Here is a 26,761-nt window from a genome sequence, read left to right on the forward strand (position 1 = left end):
CCATCTGCCGCGGTCATCTGCTAGTTCTTCCCAATTGTCCAGCTCGATGTCTACCTCTCTGAGGTCTCTCTTGCAGACATCTTTGTAGCGCAACTGGGGGCGTCCGGGAGGTCTTTTGCCAGAGGCTAGCTCACCATACAGGATGTTTTTTGGAATCCTTCCATCATTCATCCTGTGGACGTGGCCAAGCCAGCGGAGCCGACACTGCCTGAGGAGGGTGTGCATGGTTGAGATTCCAGCTTGCTCGAGGACGGCGGTGTTGGTCACTCTGTCCTTCCATAATATTCCAAGGATGCGCCTGAGGCAGCACAAGTGGAAGACGTTCAGCCTCTTTTCCTGGAGGGCATACAGGGTCCAAGTCTCGCTGCCATAAAGGAGGGTGCTGAGGATGCAGGCTCTGTAGACTTGCATTTTGGTGTGAGTGTACAGCTTGTTGTTATTCCACACTCTCTCGCTGAGTCTGGACAGAGTAGTGGCCGCTTTTCCGATCCTCCTATTTAGCTCAGTGTCCAACGACAGGGTGTCAGTGATGGTGGACCTGAGGTAAACGAACTCGTGGACAACCTCTAACGTATAGTTGTCAATGCTGATTGATGGGGATTCAGCAACATCCTGGCCAAGTACATTTGTCTTCTTTAGGCTGATGGTAAGCCCAAAGTCCTTGCACGCTTTGGAGAACTGATCCAGCAGTTTTTGAAGCTGGTCTTCTGTGTGAGACACTACAGCAGCATTGTCTGCGAACAGCATGTCTCTGATGAGGACTTCCCACACCTTAGACTTAGCTTTCAGCCTTGCAAGATTAAACAGTTTCCCATCAGATCTTGTGTGCAGCAAGATGCCCTCTGTTGAAGATCCAAAAGCATGCTTCAGGAGGAGTGCAAAGAAGATCCTGAACAATGTCAGAGCAAGCACGCATCCTTGTTTGACGCCGCTCCTGATTCTGAAAGCATCCGATAAAGCGCCGTCATATTGGATGGTTCCTCTCATGTCTTCGTGGAACGACTGGGTCATCTTGAGTAACCGTGGTGGACAGCCTATCTTGTGGAGCAGTTTGAACAGACTATCCCTGCTGACCAAGTCAAAGGCCTTCGTCAGGTCAATGAAGGCAGTATAGAGTGGCTTCCTCTGCCCCCTACATATTGATGAAACTAACAATTTAATTACAAAATGCCAAAGGAAAGAAGTCTGGACATCACAAATTGAGGAAAACCAGCTTTGAAAGGTGGCTGTTTTCTTCATTAGAGATACTTTTCTTCTTAAGAATTCAAGGCTTTGGTGAACACCCACAGCCGTTATGCGTACTCAGGACCAGATTCTCAGCCTGGCTTCTGTCTACTGTGAGGAGAAATTCAACACCTGCATTGTTACATTTGCAGTTCACGGAAGGAATAAAAATGTATCTGTAATTATGGGAAGATACAAAATCTCTTCCACCCAAGTGGAGGAAAGCATTGAAAATCTGATAATCAGCAACATGGCTTGAGTTCCCCATTATTCTGTTGGGGTGTGGGGGAGAAGGTGGACAAGTTTCATGTTGTTGTGTGCATGAATGTTGTGTGTGTGTTTATGTGCAAATATTTTGAACTGATCTTATTGTCTCTGAGTGGTCATGGAAGGTCAGGTCTTGATCACAACAGCAGGTGCCCCTGGCCAAAAATACCCCTTTCCTCCTTGCCCAGGAGGGGCCACAGATGCATAGGGGAATCACAGGGGCCACAGATGCATAGTGAATCAATAGAAATTAAAGATGCAAGGGTGTAGGTGCACCTGCCAACAAGTCTCACCCATCAACACAACCCATTTACTCTTGTTTCCTACCCTGCAAAAGAAAGCCTGACTCCTATCAACATTGGTACCTCTGGGCATCGTACCTACAGGGTGGACTTTCCGAAAGTTCCCAGCCTAATGCTGTTCCCATTGAAGTCAGTAGGTTTTTTATCATTAGCCCTGACAGAAGCAAAGTTAAGCACTTTTTTAAAATCTACCCTTGGAGTCCAGTGCTAGGCAGTCAGAAATCCTTGTGTTCCTTAATATCTGGACACAAAACCTCCTGGGAAACTAACCTGCCTCAAAGTCCATCAGCAAGCAGAAACTCAAAGTCATTCTGTTCAGCTAAGACTAGCCCAGCAGACCTAATAGGGTCAGTCCAAGTTGCTGCCCAGTACAGTGAATGCATCAGTACACAGCCCTGGAACAAGTATTTAATAAACATTTAGGGCCTGAATTTCAAAGGTGTTGAATCTCTGCAATTCCTATTGGGTCCTAGGTTGATTCTGGGTGCTCTGAAAATTAAAGCCCTTATTGTGTGTGTTTTGTTAAGATGCCTAGATATTGGGTTACAAATGGTTTGGGGACAGGTTACCTGAGATACTCACTGTCTCCCCATTTAGCTGGGGGAGGCATGCAATCCAGAGTTTAAATTGGAGGGACCTGTTGGCAGGGTGCCTATAGATTCAAAGACCAGAAGAGACCACTGTGATCATCTAGTCTGTGGTTCTCCTGTGGCCCAATTAGCATGCATCTGCAGCCCATGTGACAGTATATGTGTTGTGTGAAAGTGGTCCACCTAACACAGAGAGCTGCGTATGTGGGCGCAGTGATGAGTAGATTGAAAACCATGGGGTTAGTTTGATGTCCTTTGTAACATAGGCCAGGGAACTTCCTCAAAATAATTCCTAGCACAACCCTTTCAGAAAAACATCTAATCTTGATTTAAAAATTGCCACATAGACCCCTTGACTCCTGAATTCAGTCCCCGGTTTTGTCTTGCAGAGGCCAGATCGATTAACTTTCCTAATATCCTTATTGGTATGAATAAGGGTAGATTTACACTGCAGAGGATGGTTGAATTAAGGTATGCAGTTCCAGCTATGTTAATTATATAGCTAGAGTCAACGTGCCTTAATTGGGCTAAGGCACTATCTCCTCTAAGGAAGGTCAACTTCCCTTACTCCTAATGGGACGCAGGAGTACCGCAGTCAATGGGGGTGCCCTGTAAGTTTGATGTAGTGTGTCCCCACTAGACATGCTAAATCAAACTTTGAAAATCAACCCCAGCAGGGTCAATTTTCCAAGTAGTGAAGACGCCCACTAAGAAGAGTTTTCTACATACAAACCATGGAACAAACCATGGAAGATCTGAAGCTGACACCACTACCAGGGCAGAGTTAGTGCTCTTTCTGTGCTGTGGGTCTGTCCTGACAGCATCTGGCACTGTGATCATTTTTCAGAGGGGTAGCTGAGTTAGTCTGTATCTTCAAAAACAAGAAGTCGTGTGGCACCTTATTCACTTTAACAGATATTTTGGAGCATAAGCTATCGTGGGCACAGATCCACTTCATCAGATGCATGAGTGGGGGGCGTTTCAGAGGAGGATTTAAAGAGAGGATCTCAGTAAAGGGGATGGCCTCACTTCAGTTCCTTATTAGTATTCTCCTATTTGGCCATTAGTATGGCCCTTTTGAATTTTTGGCCAAGTGTAGATGTAGCCTCTGACTCACAAAGAACATTCAGTATAAGCCTCACTCCCATTAATCAGCTGCTGGTTTTGGCAGTGTATTTATTTATTATTAGTAGTAGTAGTAGTGGTAGTAGTAGTAGTAGTATAGGAACCGCAGGTCCCCACTGTAGAGATACTGAACAGTCACTTGCAAACTAAGTAGTCCACAGGAGCCTAGGCCTGCAAGGAAGATGTGAAATAAAAAATGTAGCCTCTGTGCCTGAAAGTAGGAGAGGGATAGCACAGTGGTTTGACCACTGACCTCGTAAGCCTAGGGTTGTGAGCTCAGCCCTTGAGGGGGCTATTTAGGGATCTGGGGCAAAAAGAGTTTTAAAAGAAATCTGTTAGGGATGGTGATAGGTGTTGCTGTGAGGGTGGGGGACTGGACTTGATGACCTCTGAAAGTCCCTTCCAGCTCTACGAGATGGGATAGGTAAGATAGTAGGAGCTAGATACCTTGGAAAAGGATGCTCTTGCTTCCACAGATGGCCTTCTAGGGAATCCATCTGTCTTGCAGTGAAGGAGTTAAAGTGTTGCTGAAATGTTCTGGGATTTATGCTGGAAGATTCTGATGCACCAGATTGGAGCCTCACTTCTTAAAGAGTTATCTCATGCCATCCATCCCTATGAGCATCAGGAGCTCTGTCAGCATCTGTAGCATTGAAGAGCATCTACTCAGTACAAAGTCTCCATGTTCACTCTCAGCGATGTCCATCCCTCCAGCATGCTTCGTGTTCAGACTGGCTGGTGGTAAGCAACCAGCTTAGACATTTGATGGGAGCTAGAGCCAAGGCCTTCTTTTTCTTCAGAAACCAGCACCCAAGAGATTTCCTCATGTTGGCCAGTTTAGTGTCTTTCAGGAAGGCTTCTGCCACTGATAAAGATGGCCGTGCCACCGGAGTGGACATTTCTTGATGCTGGGTTCTTATGCCAGCACTATGACTGCTGTGCTTCCCAGCTCAAAGGCATCCTTTAGAAGAGAAGATGCTGGGGGAAGCTGATTAGTTCTAGCAGGTCTCTCTTCAGTGCTTGTTGCTGGGCATAAGAATACCAGCATCTCCCCTAAAGCAACTTCGCATATGTCACCATCTTGGTTCTTTCGGGCAGTCAAGAGATGAGTGAAGCCTCCTCAGACACCCCTGCATAGTGGTTTTGCTAGTAGCAAAGGCGGTTGAGGTGGCATCATGAGGTTCTCAACCCACTTCTCAGATGATGCCTCCTTCTGCCTGCTGTGGGAATTAAATCTTTCCAGCTGTGATGCATCTTCTCAATGTTGTTCACACCGTACCTCCACTGCCACACAGACACTCTGTCTGAGACTTGCATACTCTCTTTTCATGGCTCACCCCTCCAGCCAGGTCACTCTACAGTCCTCTCTTTCCAGAGTATCAAAGTTACTTTGGATCATCTGTGCTAAGGATGCTCCAAACAGTTTTCCAGTCTAAGGCCAAGTCCTGTATCACTGTCTCAGTGACTGGTAGGAGAATCTGGGTTCACCAGCCGGGTTCCAGTCTAAAGACTCTATATCTAGCAGCAACAGTCTGCTTGCTCAAGAACCCTGTCGCTGTTTCTTGGAGGTTTTCCTACCTCTCTGCTCTATTTTCTCACTACCTCACCTGCCTCTAGGTTTAGTAGCCCAGACTCCCTCCTTCCAGGGAATAACTTCAGGTTACTTCCCCTGAAGCCCTCTTCTGCTGCCAATTTCCTGGCTTTACTCCAGCCCTACCTGTTCCTCCTCAGCTGGGCTCCCTCATCTATCAGTCTTTCAATCCCTAGCTTTGCCTCAGGCCAGGAAAGCCTATCAGGTTAATTGTTCTGATTTTACATGCTCTGTCCAGTTTTGTGTGGACACCCTATTCCATGTGGCAAATATTAGAAATGCCATAGTTATGGCTGCATTTTAAAATAGGCTTAAAATGGGCACAATTTCCTGATTCTTTTTTCCATGCAAATAAATAGTACATTAGCTGAAATTGTACACAGGATTCATTATTATCTTTCAAAATTTCTATGTGATTTTATTTGGTTCCTCTTTGTATATTTTAAATAAGAAGTATTTAAAATTAGACCCTGGCTGAAATTTGCTCGAAGCAGTGTGATTCTCCAGTGTCGGCTGAAGTCCTCTACAAACAAGTCCAATGTAACCACCCAGAATTTGGTAAACAGGTGTATCCTGGGTAGATTTGGTACAGTTTGAAGTTGTCAGTTTTTATATTGATTTTCAGATCATTTTTGGGCACCGTTTATCAGAAGTAAAAATGTATTCAGCAGTGGCTGCAGATGGATAAGTTGTGTCATATCATGCATGAAATCTTATGTGACATTTGTGTGAAGTTCCTAGCATAAATATTCAGACAAATAAAACTGCACCAGTATGCACAAGGCAGATATGGGTGGATGATGTTATCCTCATGATTTCCCTCCCAAATGAAGGGGAGAGAATTTTCGGGGGCGGTCCCTAAAATGAGGATTGTGCCTTTCTGGAATTTAGCTGCAGGGCCAATGAACAGGCAGGAAAGCAAAACAGTGGAGATTCCACAGCTTAGGGCCAAGTGGCATTTCAGGAGTACACAGGGCACAGGGTTTAGAATTAGGGAAGTGAGGTCAGTCCTGTAATAGAGAGCAGTAAGATGAGAAAAGCACAGGAGTTACCCAACTCAAGTGGTGCTCTTGGTCCCAGGGGGACTTGCAGCAATCAGCTAACTCTCCCAGCCCCCAGGAAGGAGACACTCTATTTAGAATGGATGATGTTTGAGGATGGATGGATACACCTGGCTGAAACATGTTGGCATAGCCACAGAGGGAGGTTCATCCCCACTATTTTTAGTAGCATCTGAGGCCATCTGAGGGCTGTGGGAAGTGAGCAGTGTTTTGAGCAGCTGGAAACCTGGAGGTGCTGGTGGAGAACGTTTCCATTCAGCACTTCCCTGGCTCATCAGATGGCCTGTCCAAAGGAGACGGGAGTCACACGTGCATGGGGGTATGGTACTGATTGGTAGCAATTGGTACCACATTGAAACCTATACATTTGTGAAGATCAAACAAGCAATCAGCAAGAAGCCGGTAGCCGCTGAGATATGAATGGTTTCAGAGACAGAACCATAAGCAGACATTTGCCCATCACCTACACAAGGGAAAATGCTGCAGCAGGTCACTGGATACAGCTGGGTGAATTTTCTTTCATACTGGGAATGCAGGAAATAGTTAAGAGCTGTGTCTACACGTGCACGCTACTTCGAAGTAGTGGCACTAACTTCAAAATAGCGCCCGTCACGGCTACACGCGCCGGGCGCTATTTCGAAGTTAACTTCGACGTTAGGCGGCGAGACGTCGAAGTCGCTAACCCCATGAGGGGATAGGAATAGCGCCCTACTTCGACGTTCAACGTCGAAGTAGGGACCGTGTAGTCGTTGCGCGTCCCGCAACTTCGAAATAGCGGGGTCCGCCATGGCGACCATCAACTAAGGGGTTGAGAGACGCTCTCTCTCGAGCCCCTGCGGGGCTCTATGGTCACCGTGGGCAGCAGCCCTTAGCCCAGGGCTTCTGGCTGCTGCTGCAGCAGCTGGGGATCCATGCTGCAGGCACAGGGTCTGCAACCAGTTGTCGGCTCTGTGTATTTTGTGTTGTTTAGTGCAACTGTGTCTGGGAGGGGCCCTTTAAGGGAGCGGCTTGCTGTTGAGTCCGCCCTGTGACCCTGTCTGCAGCTGTGCCTGGCACCCTTATTTCGATGTGTTCTACTTTGGCATGTAGACGTTCCCTCGCAGCGCCTATTTCGATGTGGTGCCGCGCAACGTCGAAGTTGAACATCGACGTTGCCAGCCCTGGAGGACGTGTAGACGTTATTCATCGAAATAGCCTATTTCGATGTTGCTACATCGAAATAAGCTATTTCGATGTAGGCTTCACGTGTAGACGTAGCCAAGCGGTGCTGCTTCCTTAGTCTAGCCAAAGCACAATGGGTCCTTCTGGAGGGTTCAGGAGCATCGATTCACAGTTTCATAGGAGTCATGGCCATTCTAGTCTCACCCATATGTGACCCCTGCTGCATGGATGTATGACCCTTGCAATTGTAGTGCTCAGGCCCAATCTTGCTTATCTTTTGAGTTCTGAGAAGAAAACAGCCCTGGACTGAGTCTTGGCCAGAAGGCCTAAATTAAAGTTCCTAACACAGGCAACTGTTCCCTGTTCCCTGTTCAGAAAGTTGTGCATCCTACTACTGGTTGAACCTCTCTAGTCGGACACTCTCTTGTCCAGCAACATCTGTAATCCAGCTTGATTTTAATTAGGCGGACAACCATTTATCATGAGTGCAGCCCAGTTTCCCATCATCCCATCAAGTTTGTTTACAGCCCCCACTCCCAGCTCTCAGTGTTCTGGATTGTTATTTAGCTGTAATTTACCCATAATTGTCTTCTACGAGCCCAGTCTAAAAGTTTTCTCATTCAGCACCCCAGTCATTCCCAAGGATGCTGGACTAGAGAGGTTGCACCTATATTGACTTTTTATTGAGTGAAAATACAGCCACATGCTGGAGCCTAATGCTGCAAAAAGGGCACAGTATTTTATAGTAGCTGGAGTATTTCCAGGAATGAGGCAAAATCTTTAAATCCGACAGTTCTTCAGTGCAGATAGAGGTGTTCCACCACTATGTCGCTAGCATTTTCTAGTCCCAGACAGCAGCAAGAGAAGAACCCTTTCATTTTCCATTCCCCCAGCCTCTTTCAAACCACACCAACCAGCCACCTTGTATGTAGGGAAAGGAGACCCATCACAGCGTTATTCAGAACATAAGAACAGTGTATTTTTCACACGTTTTAGAAGATACATGATTGCCACTGGGGCTCAAAGAGGGGCTCTCCCTGGTTCTGACCTGAGGTCAGGCATTTCACATTTCTGTCCCTTAGTTTCTATGCCTGGCCCATTGAGCTGATGAGTCTTGCTTGCTGAGTTCTTTAGTATCAAGGGATGACAAGAGTTGATACTCTCGTTATCTAGACACGCTGGGACTTCCCCTTGGCCACACAGGAAGCTAAGGCAGAGCTGGGATCAGAATGCAGGTTTGCTGGCTGCCAGGTCTGTGCCTGAATCACAAACAAAACCTCTTGCCACCTTGTAGAACTCTGCCAGCCTTCATGGAATGGCTGGGCTGATTGCTGCCCCCTGCGCCTATGGGATGGATTCCCGATGTGCTCAGACAGAGTGTTCAGGAGAACTGACTGTGTGAACCACCCATCTCACAATCCTCTTACATCACTGCTTCTTTTGACGGTTCAGCTAAGCCCAGAGGAAGGACCTTGGGAGGCAAGCCACCAATTTATTTGGTCTTTAAACGGTGAAAGATTGTTGGCTGCTGTGTGATCTTTGATAAACTGGGGGAGCAGCTAGTCTGCAAAAGTCACTTCCTGTGGCTGAGACAGATGCTTTCTGGCATGATGCTCTAGCACTCCTTTCAGCACGTTTACCCACACATCCTGTGCATACTGATAGTGACGACCTCTGGTTTCATGCCCACAAACAATTGCATCTGCATTTTGTTGCCTGCAAAGCCTGTGGGCACAAATATCAGCAGTGGAAGAGTGTATTTTTGAAAGTTGCCTGCTCTTTTGGGCGTCCACTTGGGATAACCTTTTCAGAGATACTGAACACCTGCAGGTGGTGTTGATGTCAATACTCCAAACATTCTTTAATGCAGGGTTAAGGGCACCCAGTGCAGCCCCCTGCTCTTGCAGAATGTGGAAAATGGGTGAACTTTAAACCACTGGAACCCAGGAGATGCAGAGCTAAGATACATAACAGCCCTGCCCTGCTAAGATCAATCCCAACTGCCTGGTATTGGGAAGGATCAGAGCTGCAAGAGTTTGCACAAAAATGTTATAAGAACAGTATAGTTTTGATATCACACGGTACTTATGACACATTAAAAAAATGGTCAGTGTTGTGTTCTGTCACTTTTCAGTTCTCAAGAGGTTTCCAGGTCCTGCTTGCAGGCAAATATTGGGCCACAGGGGAGCTGAGATCAGCTCTCTGTACCCAGGGAAACGAGGTAGGGGTGAGTTGTGCCTTTCTGTCTTTGGAAGCAGCCTACTCTGTCTCTCTTGCTTTTGGGTTTATATGTGTTATTATTCTGAATTCTAAGAAATATTATCATGTTTGGGGGCGGCTCATGGCCACCTTGGACCGAGGGGCAAGGTGGAAGGGGGGCCCAGCTCCATGCCCCCTCAAAGGGGTGGAGACAAGGGTGGAAGGGGCAGAGCCTAGGCCAGTCAGCCCTTAGCACTGGAGGGACTGTGATCCTGGGCCCCTTACCCCATCAGAGCCATACAAAGTGGTAGAGCAGCTCTGGACCCCTTTGAAATGCTGGGCCCCATGGCAAGTGCCAGCTTCGCCTCCATCCCTGCTCCATCGGCAGTCCTGATTGTGTTACATTGCAGCCTTCCAGCAAGGGCAGTTTATCTAGCTTCCCTAGGTCTGTACTGTGAACATAACAATACTGTAAGAGGGCTGTATCTTGAGAACCCTGTATTGAAATGTCCCCAGATTTGAACAACCGCCTCTAACCCCAACCCTGATGAGGCCCAGCAAATCTCAGGGCAATTCAAGAATACTTGTGGATTTTAGAGCACATGGAAAAACTGGCGGCTAAACAATACCTGTACAACAGTACAAATGCAGTGATACTAATATAATGTGCATCCACTTTGCTTATTTGCATCCACAAATATTTTTACTCACAGTTCACAGCAAACACATGGGTATGTTATTAAATATCTAAGTGGGCCCTCAAACGCATAACAAGGTCCCTTTTAGAGATAAAAAATATTACTATATTTTTAATGACAATAATATCCTTAAATCTGAGATTTCACTCTCAGGAACCACTTTCCCTTGAACTCAATCATTTAGTGGAGTTCTGATCTGGACACTCACTGCACCAATACTGAGATGAAGTTACCGATGATAAGAACCCATTCTTGCCTTATGCCAACTTCAGTCATTTCCTTTTCTCTCCATCAAGGCAAGAAAGCTGCTATTAATACCAAAGAGCAGTTCATTCTTTTATAATCCCTCAAATTAATTATACATTGCTGAATTACCAGGACAGCACACTTCTAGCAAGAGACCTGCAGTATGTTTTTCTAAACAAGAGCCACTAGATTTTCTCTACAGTTCCTTCTCTGCCACTGGAAAGCAGTAGCACGTGTGCTCTGTCAGGACCCAAACAAGGTGTCATTTCCTTAACAAGGAGGTGCCTGGGAGTGACACCTGAGTTATGGTTGTGTTCTAAAATAGTCCTGAAAAGGAGCAGACCTACCTGGCTTTGCTGAAAGGAGAGGGCTTGTCAGCGTTAGCTTTATGCTCATTGAATTTTCTGTGCTGGTTTTGGTAGGTTTCTCGCCATGCATTCTGATGACAAAGCATTTAAATTTGGGCACTGGATGGAACATTTCTTTTCCTTTGTTGACTGATAGCTGTCTCAAAACATGGTCTAGCTTTGTAAAGCTGGGCAGATTGGTGGGCCCTGTGAAGGTGGGTCATGGAGATATTTTAAATATTGCATTTCAGATCACGTTTAGTTGTTCATTTATAACTGAAACTTTATGGGCTGTGCACACCAGGCTGATCAGGGGAAGGATGGAGGTAGGCGTGCACTATCCTTACCACTGGAACAGAGCAGGCACCCACAAACCTGATTGATTGTAGTGGATGCACACAAGCTGTCCTCCCAAAATGGTGCGTTTGCTGAGTGCATCCAGAACATTCTCTCTTAAGAGCTAGGCTTTTCCGACAGATATTATCTGAGAGCTCTGCACAGTTAATGCAGCTGGCAGATACAATCTTCTATTCACAGCTGCTCTTCTACTCCTTACGAGTTCACATCCACAAATAAGCTTTAAGAAAACCTACGAAATGAATACTCATAAAACTTCACAGTGAATTGGTTAAATCTGCTGCATACAGCCACGTGCCCAACACAACCCCACAAAATGAAGGAAAAGCCACGTGGCCACACATAGACTCTAGATGTCTATTTGCAGATACCACCACAACTGACCACCCGTAACTGCTGACTGCACACTGCAACGTTAACTCTGCCCTCCTAGGGACTCTCGCCCTCCATTGCTCCTTTTAATCACCCTTTGGCACATAACCTTTTGCAAAGTTGTCTCTTCCACTGCAACCAACTGCTACACCAGACACCCACAACTGCTCGTGTTGGGCAAGAAACAAGTGTGTAAAGAGGCACGTGCAGAAAAGCAATGGGGGCAGAGTTAAGGTTTCAGGGTATGGTGCATGAAGCGTAGCTAAGATTGTCATATGCTGTGTGGCCCTCCAAGGAAGAGCAGACAGGATGTAACGCACGCTAGGGGCCTTCATAGTTCATTTCCCCACTTTTGTGGGTTTGTGTCACACATGTGAACAGCAGCACTAACCGCCTCACGATATTTGTGGTATATCAATATACTGAGCTGCTACCTCTAGCTCATAGGTTGCAGCACATGCCTCTCTGCAGTGCTCCATCTCCTCGGGCTAGTCAATGAGCAAACTTATTTTGGGAGTCCCCTTGGGGAGCAGGTTCACTCCTCCTGCTTTGTCCCCTTTGGTTATCATGCTGTGAGGAGAGAGAAACCTGTCCCAGTCCAAATGGCTGGCTCAAAGCTCTCAGAACTCACTGAGAGTCTTTCTAGTGACTGCAGCAAGCAAGGGCGCAGCCTCTCATCTCAGGCCCACTGGTTTCTCCCTCCATTTACATTTGACCGCATCTCGCAGCCTACCCCGCCTCTGTTATGAGGGCTTGGCATTCTCACTGAGTCACAGCTCTTTCAGGCCCCATATCAATCACATGGCCAGCTTCTGTTTTCGCCACCTCTGTATTACTGCTGGTTCCCATTGCTGCTCTCTGAGCTTCCCTGACATGGAGACATTGATTCATGCCCTGATAGTCCCATCCTTACTGTCATTTTCTCTTCTTTCCATTCCTTTCTGCTGTGCTTAGCTACCAGCTCACCCTAAACGTGCTAGGCCTTTATCCCACACCTAGGCTTTTGCTGGCGCTTTATGCCCTCCTGCGCTGAAATTAGAAGCACTTATTCCAGGCTTTAATTGAACCTGTGGTTTTGCCTTTTCTCTCTGGAGTCTAATTTGGTGGAATCATGTTCTGCTTTGCCTTTGTAAACCATCTGACCAGGGCCTTTTGGTGGCCTCACTGCCTAAAAGTAAACCATGGTAGGCCTCTAGTCTCTGGATATATTTTTTTTTTTCAACTTGCTTCCACATCCCATAAAAATCTCACTAAATCACCAGCAAACATCAGGTCGGCACTGACAGCCAAGCTTTTTAGATGTGCCTGTTTGCAGTGTATGTAATTAACATGTCTTGTTTTCATCATTTATATTTTATTTATATGCTTTTATGTATTGTGCGCCTCTCTGAGAGGGGTGTCTTTTTATGAATTATGCTCTATAAAGTGACAGCACTGATGCTGATGAAACAGTTGTTACTGACTATGTACTCTCTCCTGTACTGTACCTACCACCGCAGCTGGCAGTCTGTCATTCTCCGATATGAACCAAACATGTATGACAGATAGACAGACAGACAGACAACCCATTGGAAGCGGTCTGCTAGCCAGGAGAGGAAGCAGAGAGTGAAGGTAATGATGATGCTGTTGCTGATAAAGAGAGAGAAGAATTCTTTTGCCGCAAATCGCAGAAACAGAGGCTTCAGGGAAAAAAAATAACAAACCTAAAGAGCTGCTGCCCAAAGGGGCTTTCAGTGATTTCAGACTTTTCCTTGTGTAGTTCAGTTCACTCCAGTGCACAGCTCTATCAGGCTTTTAGGACAGAAAACATAACTGTACAAGTGTATTTTAGTTTGTTTGTTTGTTTGACTGATTTGTTTTTATTTTGTTACCTGGCCAATCTTTTTGTTCATTTCAAGCTTGGCTTAAAAAAGTTTAATTGAAAATGGATAATTGGAAAATTACTCCCACTAATTAAATCTCTGCCAACCTACAGTCCCAAAGGAAGTTTATAACTGTTACTAATTATAATACACCCCTGAAAAACACTGGTTTGCAGTGGAAGGGCTGAGACAGCAGCCTCTTCTGTAGGGCTGGAAATGGAGAGTGTAAACAAAAAAGCTCTTTGAAGCATCTTACCCAAGGCAAGCGGTTCTCCAGTTTGGAGGTATTCCTCCTAGTAAATACTTTGACTAAAGGGACTATCCTTTCTCCATAATGAACAGAATGACTCAGACGATACAACTATGACTGGAAAAGCAGTGAGGAGTCCTGTAGCACCTTACATATTTATTTGGGCCTCAGCTTTTGTGGGCAAAAACCATTTTGTCAGCTGCACCTGATGAAGTGGGCTACAGCCAAGGAAAGCTTCTGCCCAAATAAACCTGCTAGTTTTTAAGGGGCCACAGGGCTCCACACTGTTTCTGCAGATACAGACTAACATGGCTACTCCTCTGAGACTAGGATTGGGAAGTGAGGCAGTTGCAGAGGAAGTGAAATCCACACAGCATCACATATATTGGATGCCTTCACTTGTCCCTTCCTATTAGGCAGCTCTCAAAGCTGTTCAGATCACATGACTATGTCAGGACAAGCTCCTGCCATGGAGATGGCTAGCCAGCAAAATCATCTAAATATCACTCTTCACACAGGAAACCCAGACACTTTGATACGATGGTTTCAACCCTGATGACTCCTGTTGACATTTACATGACAAAGAGATCACTTGCGGCCTGAGGAAACTGCCACATCTGCAGTGGCAACCTGGGAGAAGTTCAGTTTCACATGAGTCAAACTAACAGGGTCCCAGGTGCACGTGGGAAATTCCATCAGAGGCTGTCAAAGAGCCCAAGGTGTGTGACAAGCCCCAGGAGAGCTAGGCTTCTTCTGACCTGCAGCCAGGATTCTGCATTGACCATGACTCCCTCCTCATCATAAAGATATCAAGTAACAGGAGTGATCTCAGAGATGGGCAGCACAGATGATCAGGGGCTGGCAGCACTGGTTTATGAGGCAGGATTAAATTAATTTCATACTAATACCTGGAGCAAGGGACCGCATGATTATTATTCATTATTTGGTGGCAGAACCTAGAAGCCCCAATGATGGACCAGTTGTATTAGGTTCTGTACAAGCACAGAACAAAAAGACGGTACCTGGCATCTGAAGAGTGTGTGCACCAAGGGATCGAAAGGAATTAAAGCGGAACAAGAACGTCTAGCAAACAGCAATGGGGCACAATCAGTCCTTTGTCTTCTGTGATATCTTTGCTGGAATGCTTTTGGAAGCATTACCTAATGAAGGCATGTAACAGCCCAGCTTGGAAGTGCTCTTGGCTGTAGTGGAGGTATATGGAACTAACCCTACTACTTGCTGATGCATGAGGAGGGCTTGAGAGTTTGTTGGATCCCTCAAGAGGTAGTTCAGTCGATATCATCCTTATTATTGAGTTGGTTTACTTTTTATTTTCAGGTAACTGGTTAGTCCCACAATCACTGGCCTTGGCTTTATCTTCACCTGCACAACCCCATTGAATCTCATGGAATGAAAGGCAAAATATGACCCTCCATTAGGGCGGCTCTGCAAGTAAAATTCAGCTTATTTTACAGATGATGAGGCTGAGATACAAAGAAATTAAGAGACATGTCCAAGGTCTGGGGCAGAACCCAGGTGGGCTGTCTCCTGTCTCCTGCCCTCACTGCTAGGCTGTACTTCCTCTAAAGTTCATCTTCTTGATTCCAAATGAGTTTCCTTTCTAAATGGTATCATTGCTCCCAGTACAGCAGGTGGAGGAGGTAACCGAGGTGGTGGAAGGAGCCATTTTGGACTTGATTTTGACTTTCTGACTAACAGGAAAGTGTTGGCTGTGAATATGAAAGTGAAAGGCAATTTGAGTGAAAGTGATCATGAAAGGACACATTGCGTGATTCTAAGGAAGGGAAGGAGTGAGATCAGCACAGGAAGAACAATGGATTTCAAAAGACCAGACTTTAACAAACCCATAGAACGGATAGATGGGGTCCCATGGGAAAAGATCTAAGTAAAAATGGAGTTCATGGGACCTGTCAGTTTCTCAAAGAAACAACCGCAAAAGCACAACAGTAAACGATCCCGATGTGAAGCAAAGAGAGGAAAAATAATAGGTCAAATCAAAAGACATTTTACAAAAAGTGGGAATAACTGACTGAATGACAGTAGGGCTGAAATAATCTGGGGGTGAGAGTAGCTCACAAACTCAAGTGTGTGAACTCAGTGATAACACTGTGTGAAAGGCCTCTCTAATCCTGGAGTGTGTTAATGGGTGTGTTGTATTGAAGACATGTGAGGTAATGGCCTTACCCCACTTGGCACTGGTGATGCCCCAGCTGCAGCGGTGCCCGGTCATGGGCCCCACAGTTTAGGAAAGATGTGGACACATTGGAGAGCCCAGAGCAAAGCAGCAAAAATGATCAGAGGTTTAGAAAACCTGACCTGTGAGGAAAGTTTTAAAAACTGGGTGTGTTTAGTCTTGAGAAAAGAAGACTGAGGGGGGACCTGAGAAGTATGGTAAAGGGATGTCATTAAGAGGACTTTGGCCACTTGTTCTCCAGGTCCATTGAAGGAAGGACAAGAAATAATGTGCCTAATCTCCAGCAAGAGAGACTTAGGCAAGACGTGAGGGAAAACTTTCTTATTGTTTGGGGGTAAAGGTCTGAAGAAAGTTTCCAAGGGAGGTTATGGAATCTCCATTGCTGGTGGTTTTGAAGAAGTGGTTGGACAAATGCCTGTCAGCATGGTCTTCATTTGGTCCTGCCTCAGCAGTGAGGTCTGGAATAGATCCCTTCTGGCCCACCATTCCAATGATTCTAAGATTAATTTTGAAGGCATGCATGTTCTGTTTTCCTCTACCTTTTGGAAACAAGCATTCTTCAGACTGTTCAGTTTTATATTAGTGAAAGAAAGTGATATTCCTGCAGCCTGCAGAATTTTAATACAACCTATTTCTAGACAGATTGGCTGAATGCTCTACAAAATCCTCTCTTGTGTACAAGGTCAACAAGAACAAGTACCAGAGAGCAAGAGTCGGAATCATGTATTTTCCTTTCCCACCTGGGGCTTTTCAGTGAAGCTAAAACAGAAGTATTCTTAAATGTGTTGAATTCAGGCTAAACAAAAAAGCAGTCTTGTAGCACCTTAAAGACTAACAAAATGATTTATTAGGTGATGAGCTTCCATGGGACAGACCTGCTTCTTCAGACCGGATACCCAGTCCCGGCTCCCACAGCAAACAGAGCTCAGCTCACTTGCACATGAGTGTTTGTTTTTATGTTTGTTTTGCATTGTTATACATGTTGTACATGCCCTTTGAAATCAGGCCTCAGCACAGTTCCCGTAGGGTTGGTGGTCTCTGTTACTGGGCCACCCGCTGGCTGAGGGACCCAAGCTGGGTTCGGATGTGTTCCAGGAAGACTGCTGAGAGGTGCTGATAGGCTATTTTACTCATGGCCTGGGGAACACTGTAATCATCACTCATTACCATTAACACGATAGCCCCTAACATCTCCTCCTCCCACCCTCTTCTTTTCATTCTCTCTGAAGCACTTGGCTTTAGCCACTGCCGAAGACAGGATAATGGGTGAAAATAAGTGGACCTTGATCTGGCTCAGTATCTTCCTTGGAGGTCCTTCTGACGGGGAGAGTCTGCCAGCTCTTCAATCTGACTGGTGAACATTCCCCAGCTGGGAACTGAGTTCTTTCTGTGAGCTGGCTCAGATCTGTGCAAGTAGCTGGCTCAGCTGAGTCCAAGCGCTGGAGAATTATCCATCTCATCATCTCAGTTAAGGAATGGGACCACATGAGAGCTGAGCTCCATCCATGTGCAGTGATGTTTGGATCTGAGAGTGAGGCTCCTCTGCAGTATGGATATGCGGTCACCATCAAGGAGCGTGCTAGGGTTTATGTGGGGACCTAGCAAAGAGAAGGGCAAGAAGAGGCAGGACGTCTCTGGACAACACACCCAAGAAGCCGCCACTTGCAAAGAAGAATACTTCACACTGGTAAATCCAGCTTTTTCTCTAGGTCACAGCCAGGTGCAAAGGAAATTCAGTGAAGCTCATGTATCTAACCCCTCAGCTATCCCTATGAGCCACAGGTCAGCACAGGCAATGAGAAGCAAAGCAGGATGCTTGGGGCCTGATTTCCCAGACCAGGGCTTTGTGCTTATATCCAGCTTGCATGCATAGTCATGCTCCTTGTGCACATAAATTAGATGTAGGATTCCACATGCATTTTCGTCCATGACCCAGACTTCTGCACTCTTATGATCAGAAATTTGAGATGCCCAATCAAAATACAGAGACACCATATAAAGTCCAACTAACACACATCAGAAAGAGCTGTGCTGAACCTCTCAGCTGGATCTGATGAAGTGGGTCTGTCCCACGAAAGCTCATCACCAAATAAATCAGTTTGTCAGTCTTTACAGTGCTACATTTCTGCTGCTTTGTTTTGTTGGAGTGTAGAGTAACATGGCTTCCTCTCTGTTACTCTCAGCTGGAGGTCATTACCATGCATTAACTATACCTTCTGCACTCCCAGCCTATTTATAGCATGTTGAGCAATCGATCATATGAATTCCTTTGCCATCTGCATCAGTAGTGAAAAGATGAACCAGTTGGGTGGCAGAAACATCATCCTGTAGGCAGTGAGTGCTTTGAGCACATCACATGTTTTTCTGTTTTTCCTTTTTCTTGTTTGCTTTTTTGCTCCAAAAGGAGAAACCCAGGCCACAAAAGCGTTTGATCAAGGACCAGAGCAGCAGCCCCAGCAATTGTATTTGTCAATATCAGGAGAGCGACTGAAAGTGATGTATTTGCAACATATATGGTCCATTGCCTGATTAACTCTGAATGAAAACCACCCAAGCTTTACGCTGAAATCAGTTAGTGACACGATACCTCCAAAGATCGTGCAATTACTTTTATTTTTTTTCTGAATGGTTGCCAATAACTGCAACTTTCACAGAAGATAAAGATCTTTTCTGCTTCATTACTTTTGAGATGGCACATTAGGATCAAATGTACCACCCTATTAAATAAAACTCCAGGAATACTATATATAGCACCATACCAAATGTGGTCAGGGCGAGCAGCATTGATCAGATTAGCCCAGCTTGTTGGTTACATGTTGAGCCATTAAAATATCCTTGCTGTTAAATTTATACTCTTTTGGTAAACTTGTGTCTTCATCGTGTACATAAGTACACACACACACATAATTTCACCCCTCCTTTTCTGATAATTAGCTGGGGGAGGGTGGTGGGTTAACCCAAGCAAGAGTGTCAAATTCCAAGTGGGCCAATTACATTCTGCCTCATCTCATCTACTGTATTTATGGTGTCGTGTGCCATGGTTCCTAGATGTTCTGCTCACCTGGATTGCCTCCGCAGGCTTACTGGGATAAGGTACAACAGAGAGAAGGATGAAAACTGTTACTTTGTATTCCAGTAGCAGAACTTGGAGATACCAGGTCTGTGTCATGCCAGGTGCTGTGCAGAGTGAGACAGCGACTGCCCTGAAAAGACAGCAGGTGAAAAACAAGACAGCCTTATAACCCCATTTTGCACACGGGGAACTGAGATACTCTGCTGTGGTCCCATACAGCAGTTGCAGGGCTTGATCCCAGGTCTTCTGAGAGCCATGGCCCCACTTACACGTATCGTCCTTCACCACCCAAAGTTAGCTGCTATGGGAAAACAGCCCCTGCCCAGCCCCAGGTATTTGGCCGAGTCACAGAGCATCCTGGAACCAAGCCCAGCGATGGGAGTGGGGTGGGTGAGCAAAGGGGCAGTTTCCTGGGGACCCAGTGTTTCAGAGGATCCTAGAGCTCCAGTCACTGCTGCTGCTACTTTGGCAGAGATGGCAGCGGGTGTCCAGGCCATTTTAAAGTGCTGCAGCTGCACTGCTCCATCTCTGGACATGGGTGTGGGGAAGCGGGGGGAGGGGGGCAGTGCCGTGGTCAGGGAGGCGCTGAGAGCTTACTGCCCTTGGTCCTGCCCCTTCTGTCCTAGGCACTGCCCCTGCTGGGCCCACTCTTGCCGGGCCCCAGGGTCCACGGCAGCTGTCAGCCCAGTAGCCTGGAGCACGCCCACTGTGTGGGCACAGCGTGATCAACAAGCACAGCTGGTAGGCCTGGGGCAGCAGTCATAGGCACCCAGAGACCCAAAGGTGCTGAGTCCCAGGAAGGAACAAAGTCCTTCTCTGAAGCAGGCTAGGGACGGATACAGAAGGTTTGGCTCTCCCTGTCTTCCAGCCCATGCCTTGAAGAGGGTCACAAACGAGGCTGCTGAATGAGGTGGGGAGTTCATACAAACAAGCCTGGCCCTCTCTGTGCCCCACATCTGCCCCGCCTGCAAGTCTGCTGCAGCCTCAGGCTGTGGTAATCCTGCAGGACTGCCTTGAGGAGGAGGGCTTAGAACATAACAGGCTATGGCACAGGTGGAAGATAGAGGCCTGGGAGCGAACCTTCTCTCCCAGGAGCTGCGGCAGTACAGGAGGGGCCCAGCCTGGCTGATAGCTCAAGATTAATCCTGGGAGAAGAAAACCAGCAGCAGCCCCCACGGCACAGCCCCGCTCCCTGTCAGGATGTGCAAAGCAGTGACAGAGGCATGGCTAATTCCCAAGGGATGTACCTGCAGTGGCTTGTGGTAACTGTGTCAGGCAGTAAAGCCCTCTGCTTACTCACATGGGAATGGCACACTCCCCAGGCATGCAAAGAGGGTGTATGCATGGAATTCAGCTTCCTGATTGCCTTTCAGAGGCACAGATGTTTTTAATCCATACTCGACATACAGCTCTATATTCCCGTTCCTGGGCCCGCCAGCATGTTCTCCTGGGCTCTGGCTACTGGGCATCCCTGTCTTGCAGTTAACTCAGGTTGATGGTCCAGGTGAGCAGCCCCTCTAGCTTCTCCTGCAGGAGAAAAGTAGGGTGGTAAACCGTCCCGTATTGGGTGAGATGGTCTCATATTGGGGATGCCAAAAAGGGTGTCCCTACTTATTTTTTAAAAAGGACAAATTGTCCCATATTTAGGCCGTTGAGGGCTGAGGGGGGGGCCGGGAGTGCCTGTAGCTGCCTCTTCCCTGGGGCTCCAGATGGGCAGCACCCACAGCTGCCGCTTCCCCGGGGCTGGGAGTGGGGCGCCAGCACCTGGGGCTTGGTGCAGCCAGGAGGAGCCGCCCCTCCCACCCCATATCTCCCTATCCCATACTTGGGACAGGGAGATACGATCGCCCGTGAGAAAAGAAATCAGACGTGGGCCTTGTGAACAGAAAGGTTATTCTTTACCGGGGCTGCTGGACTCAGACAGGCCCTGTGGTCCTCACAGGTTCTTAGTTAAGAACATAAGAATATACAAATGGCCATACTGGGTCAGACCAAAGTTTCATCCAGCCCAGTACCCTGTCTGCCAACAGTGGCCAATGCCAGGTGCTCCAGAGAGAGTGACCAAACAGGTAATGATCAAGCAATCTCTCTCCTGTCATCCTTCTCCAGCCTCTAACAAACACAGGCGAGGAACAGCATTCCTTATCCATCCTGGCTATTAGCCATTAGTGAACCTAACCTCCATGAATTTTTCTAGTTCTTCTTTAAGCCCTGTTATAGTCCTAGCCTTCGCAGCCTCCTCTGGAGAGGAGTTCCACAGGTTGACTGTGTACTGTGTGAAGAAGAACTTTCTTTTATTTGTTTTTGACCTGCTGCCCATTAATTTTATTTGGTGTCCCCAAGTTAGTAATTAATTTTCCTTGTTCACTTTGTCCACAACACTAGTGATTTTATATACCTCTATCATATCCTCCCTTAGTCTCCTCTTTTCTAAACTGAAAAGTCCTAGCCTGTTTAATCTCTTTTCGTATGGGACTCATTCCAAACCCGTAATCATTTTAGTTGCCCTTTTCTGAACCTATAGTTGGAGTTATTTTTTTTCCAGTGTGCATTATTTTACGTTTATCCACATTAAATTTCATTTGGCAATTTGTTGCCCAATCACTCAGTTTTGTGAGATCTTTTTGAAGTTCTTCACAGTCTACTTTGGTCTTAACTATCTCAAGCAGTTTGGTATCATCTGAAAATTTTGTGCCACCTCACAGTTTACCCCATTCTCCAGATCATCTATGAATAAATTGAATAGGATTGGTCCTAGGCCTGACCCTTGAGGAATGTCAGTAGTTAACCCTTTCCATTGTGATCATTTATGATTTATTCCTACCCTTTGTTTCCTATCTTTTAACACCTTCTCTGTCCATGAAAGGATCTTCCCTCTTATCCCATGACAATTTAATTTATGTAAGAGCCTTTGGTGAGGGACCTAGTCAAAGGCTGTCTGGAAATCTAAGTACACTATATCTAATGGATCCCCCCTTGTCCACATGTTTGTTAACCCCTTCAAAGAACTCTAATAGATTAGTAAGACATTTCCTTTACAGAAGCATGTTGACTTTTGCCCAACAAATTAGGTTTTTTCATGTATCTTACAATTTTATTCTTTACCAATAGTTTCAACTAATTTGCTCGGTACTGACGTTAGACTTAGTGGTCTGTAATTGCCAGGATTGCCTCTAGTGCCCTTTTTAAATATTGCCATTACGTTAACTATCTTCCAGTCACTGGGTACGGAAGGTGATTTTAAGGCTAGGTTACAAACCACAGATAACTGTTCCACAAATTCACTTTTGAGCATGCCTTCTGGTCCCGGTGACTTTTTAATGTTAAATTTACCAGTTAGTTTCAAAACCTCCTCTAGTAACACCTCAACTGGACAATTCCTCAATTTGTCACCTACAGAGGATGACTCAGGCTTGGGAATCTCCTTAACATCCTCAGCCATGAAGACTGAAGCAAAGAATTCATTTAGTTCCTCTGCAATGACTTGACCATCTCTGAGAGCTCCTTTTGTACCTCGATTGTCGAGGGGCCCCACTGTTTGTTTCACAGGCTTCCTGATTCTGATGTACTTAAAAACATTTTGTTATTGCTTTTTTGAGTTTTTGGCTAGTTGCTCTTCAAAATCCTTTTTGGTTTTTCTTATTACATTTTTTCACTTAGTTTGGCAGTGTTTATGTGCCTTTCTCTTTTCCTCACTAGGATTTGACTTCCAGTTTTTAAAGGATGACTTTTTGCCTTTTACTGCTTCTTTTACGTGGTTGTTAAGCCATAATGACACTTTTTTGATAGTCTTGCTGTGTTTTTTAATTTGGGGTATACATTTTAGTTGGGCCTCTACTATGGTGTCTTTGAAAAGTTTCCATGCAGCTTGAAGGGATTTGACTTTAGTCACTGTACCTTTTAATTTCTGTTTAACTAACCTCCTCATTTTTGCATGGTTCCCATTTCTGAAATTAAATGCCAGTGTTTGCTGAGACATTTGTCACACCACAGGAATGTTAAATGTTATTAAATTATTGTCACTATTTCCAACCAGTCATGTTATAGTTAGCTTTTGGACCAGATCCTGCACTCCGCTCAGAACTAAATCGAGAATTGCGTCTCCCCTTGTGGGTACATGTACCAGCTGCTCCAAGAAGCAATCATTTAAGGTATTGAGAAATTTTATCTTCTCATCTTGTCCTGACATGACATATATCCAGTCAATATGGGTATAATTGAAATCCCCTACTATTATTGAGTTTTTTATTTTGATTGCCTCTCTAATCTCCCTTAGCATTTCATAGTCACTATCACTGTCCTGGTCAAGTGGTCGATAATATATCCCTACTGCTATATTCTTATTAGAGCATGCAATTTCTATCTATAGAGCTTCTATGGAATATTTTGATTTCATTTAAGATTTTTGCTTCATTTGATTCTACCTTTTCTATCACATATAGTGTCACTCTCCCACCCGCGCAACCTGCGCTGTCCTTCCAATATATTTTGTACCCAGGTATGATTGTGTTCCATTGATTGTCCTCATTCCACCAGTTTTTTGTGATGCCCATTATGTCAATATCTTCCTCTAAGACAAGGCACTCTAGTTCACCCATCTTATTATTTAGACTTCTAGCATTTGTGCATAAGCACTTTAAAAACTTGTCACTATTTATTTGTCTGCTGCTTGTGGCTGCTTGTGTTTGGGGGTTCTGGGCTTGTGTTTGTTTGTTTGTTTGGAGTTTGGAGTGCTGAGCTGAGCTGAGTGTTTGTTTGAAAGGCCATGTGCTCAGGCAGGCAGTTGGAAGCTGTGAGTCTTGATTAGGTTTGAATTGAAACACCATGTGCTGATTGGCTGAGCTGTAAGCAGAGGGAGGAGCTCTCAGGGAGGCCGAGCACTTAAAGCCCGCTAGTAAGCAACCAGGGAGCTTTGCGACCGGGTGCTTGCGAACAGGGTGAGTGCTAACAAGAGGGAGTTTTGAGAGGGGAGTTTAGAGGGGGAGCTTGGAGGGAGCCAGTGACTTCTATTGCCCTTAAACTTAAATCCTTTATAACAACCTCTATCTGAAACATTTAATTAAACCCTCATATATAATTAGAGTAGGAAATGGAGGCAGAAGCCCAGCAGCAGAGTGGGAGCTATCCTGTTTATTGTGTCGAGTGCAGTATGTATGACTACCTACCCTGTGGGCGGGTGGAGTATGTGTGCGCTCGATGCAAGGAGCTCCTGGCCCTCAGAGACCGAGTGCATGCTTTGGAGGCCAGGGTGGCTGAACTGGAGGAGCTAAGGAAGGCAGAGGTGTTTGTTGATGAGACTTTCCGGGACATAGTAGGGCTGTCCCACCTCCAATCTGACAGTCCTGATGCTGTTACGGAGGAAGAAAGGCTCAGGGAAGGAGAGCAGTCAATGGGAGCACAGGGAAACCATCCCATAGTTGGGACCCTCCTTCCAGAGGGTGCTATGGTATCCTCTCGCACCAAGGATACTTCTCCGGGGGAGAGAGCGCCAGCTGTTAGGAAGAAGCAGGTTTTAGTAGTGGGGGATTCGATCATTAGAAATATAGATAGTTGGGTTTGTGATGACCAGGAGAACCGTATGGTGACTTGCCTGCCTGGTGCGAAGGTTGCAGATCTCTCGAGGCATCTAGACAGACTTATGGGCAGTGCTGGGGAGGAGCCAGTGGTCGTGGTACATGTCGGTACCAATGACATAGGGAAGGGTAGAAGAGATGTTCTGGAGGCCAAATTTAGGTTACTAGGAAAGAGACTGAAATCCAGAACATCTATGGTGGCATTCTCTGAAATGCTTCCAGTTCCACGCGCAGGGCCAGATAGACAGGCAGAACTTCAGAGTCTCAATGCGTGGATGAGACGATGGTGTAGGGAAGAGGGGTTTAGATTTATTAGGAACTGGGGACACTTTTGGGGTAGGGGGAGCCTATACAGGAATGATGGGCTCCACCTAAATCAAGGTGGATCCAGACTGCTGGCATTAAACATTAAAAAGGTCGTAGAGCAGTTTTTAAACTAAGAGATGGGGGAAAGCCGATTGGTGCGGGGGAGCAAGTGGATCGGACGGAGACTTCTCTTACACGAGGCTCCATAGATAGGGATATCCTAGAAGTTAGTCAGATAGGGAACGTGGGAAATAATATATGGGCAAGATCAGATGTGAAACAATCGCATATAAAAAAATCCAAGGCGTCTGTGAAAGGCGGACATATAAATAGTGGTAGTTTTTTAAAGTGCTTTTACACTAATGCTAGGAGTCTGTCTAATAAGATGGGTGAACTGGAATACCTCATATCAAAGGAGGAAGTTGACATAATAGGCATCACAGAAACATGGTGGAATGAGGACAATCAGTGGGACACTATCATACCGGGATATAAATTATATTGGAAAGACAGAACAGGTCGTGCGGGTGGCGGAGTGGTACTATATGTGAAGGATAATATAGAATCAAATGAAACAAAAATCCTAAAGGAATCAAAATGTTCCGTAGAATCATTATGCATAACAATTCATTTCTCTAATATGAATATGGCATTAGGAATATATTACCAACCACCTAACCAGGACAGTGATAGTGATGCTGAAACATTAAGGGAGATTAAAGAGGCTATCACAATAAAAAACATAGTAATAATAGGAGATTTCAATTATCCCCATATTGATTGGGTACATGTCACCTCAGGACGGGATTCAGAGATTAAATTTCTTGATGCCTTAAATGACTGCTTCTTGGAGCAGCTAGTACAGGAACCCACAAGGGGAGAGTCAATTCTCGATCTAGTCCTGACTGGAACGCAGGATCTGGTCCAAGAGGTAACTGTTACTGGACCGCTTGGAAATAGTGACCACAATATAATAACTTTTAATATTCCTGTGTTGGGAAGAACACCGCAATGGTCAAACACTCTGGCATTTAATTTCAAAAAGGGGAATTACACTAAAATGAGGAAGCTAGTTAAACAAAAACTAAAAGGTAGAGTAACTAAACTAAAATCCCTGGAAGCTGCATGGAAACTGTTTAAAGACACCATACTAGGGCTACGTCTACACGTGCAGCCAACATCGAAATAGTCTATTTCGATGAATAACGTCTACACGTCCTCCAGGGCCGGCAACGTCGATGTTCAACTTCGACGTTGCTCAGCCCAACATCGAAATAGGCGCAGCGAGGGAACGTCTACACGTCAAAGTAGCACACATCGAAATAGGGATGCCAGGCACAGCTGCAGACAGGGTCACAGGGCGGACTCAACAGCAAGCCGCTCCCTTAAAGGGCCCCTCCCAGACACAGTTGCACTAAACAACACAAGATCCACAGAGCTGACAACTGGTTGCAGACCCTGTGCCTGCAGCATAGATCCCCAGCTGCCGCAGAAGCAGCCAGAAGCCCTGGGCTAAGGGCTGCTGCCCACGGTGACCATAGAGCCCCGCAGGGGCTGGAGAGAGAGCATCTCTCAACCCCCCAGCTGATGGCCGCCATGGAGGACCCAGCAATTTCGACGTTGCGGGACGCGGATCGTCTACACGGTCCCTACTTCGACGTTGAACGTCGAAGTAGGGCACTATTCCTATCTCCTCATGAGGTTAGCGACTTCGACGTCTCGCCGCCTAACGTCGAAGTTAACTTCGAAATAGCACCCGACGCGTGTAGACGCGACGGGTGCTATTTCGAAGTTGGTGCCGCTACTTCGAAGTAGCGTGCACGTGTAGACGCAGCTTAGAGGTCCAACTTAAATGTATACCCCAAATAAAAAAACACAGTAAGAGAGCTAACAAAGAACCACCATGGCTTAACAGCCATGTTAAAAAGGCAGTGAGAGAGAA

Source organism: Carettochelys insculpta, chromosome 17 (genome assembly GCF_033958435.1).
Source record: "Carettochelys insculpta isolate YL-2023 chromosome 17, ASM3395843v1, whole genome shotgun sequence".
Taxonomy (NCBI): domain Eukaryota; kingdom Metazoa; phylum Chordata; order Testudines; family Carettochelyidae; genus Carettochelys; species Carettochelys insculpta.